The sequence below is a fragment of the Entelurus aequoreus genome, linkage group LG05, assembly GCF_033978785.1.
Source record: "Entelurus aequoreus isolate RoL-2023_Sb linkage group LG05, RoL_Eaeq_v1.1, whole genome shotgun sequence".
In the NCBI taxonomy this organism is placed as follows: Eukaryota; Metazoa; Chordata; class Actinopteri; order Syngnathiformes; family Syngnathidae; genus Entelurus; species Entelurus aequoreus.
Window position 1 is genome coordinate 1804959 of NC_084735.1, and position 1165 is coordinate 1806123.

A 1165-nucleotide genomic window follows, 5' to 3' on the forward strand; every position below is an offset into this window, starting at 1 on the left:
GCGATTAAATTGTTAAGTTTAATTAGTTTGACTAATATAGAACTAATTTTATATAACTGTTAAATGTTTTATAAAACAATTAGATGTTATTATTAAACATTGAACATTCGTTAGCGACATGGACACACAGAAATATCACAGATTACATTACCAAACATCTTTGACGATCGAAAGCGTGGTCGTAACAATAACATTGTTTTATTAATGCGTGAAACTGGTATCCAAACATGGCGTAGCTCCTCTCCCTGAATGCAAGTGCACCTACAGCAGGGATGTAAACACTGTATTCTTACAAATGACAAAAACTGGCAAGACATCAATTTCCTAAATTCCTAAATGAAAAAAGACACCATTGTTCGATATGTGAAGTGAAGTGAATTGTATTTATATAGCGCTTTTCTCTAAGGACACAAAGCGCTTTACATAGTGAAAACCCCATATTTAAGTGACATTCAAACCAGTGTGGGTGGCACTGGAGCGGGTGGGTAAAGTGTCTTGCCCAAGGACACACCGGCAGTGATGGCAGACGCGGGAATCGAACCTGGAACCCTCAAGTTGCTGGCACGGCCACTCTACCAACCGAGCTATACCGCGCCCCATATGAATATGATACGAATTGAAACCATAACCACTAATGCGCCACTAATTCTCAAAGTAGGCCCCGACACGGCAATTGGCCACCTGCTGCCACCTGCCGATATGGAGAGTATTGCATGGTCACCTGCCGATCGCGAGGCAGCACAGACGTTCAACATCGGCACATTTCTTGCGGATTATCATTATTTGTCAGAATAATTGTAATCTAAGCTATCACAAAACGTGTTGCCATGAGTTCCCGGCGAGAAGACAAAAGCTGTCTTTGCTTGTAAAACTCCACTGTGTAGGATGGTGGAGCGACGTGAGGGTGTCGGTTTCTTTGATGTATTGTAATCCACAGGGAGATTTTGTCTTCACCCGAGATCTACAAAGCGGAGAGGAGGCAGGGCCTGACCTCCCTCCAGGCACCTTTTCTTTGAACTGTTTTACGGCCTTTTCTTTGAACTGTTTCGTAACCAAATGCGATGGCTGTTTACGACCCACCCTCCCTTGGAAACAGCTGTTGCCATGTAATCAGGGAAAGTCCAAATAAAAGAGGAGGCGTACAATCTTTCGTCAGAGCGTGGTG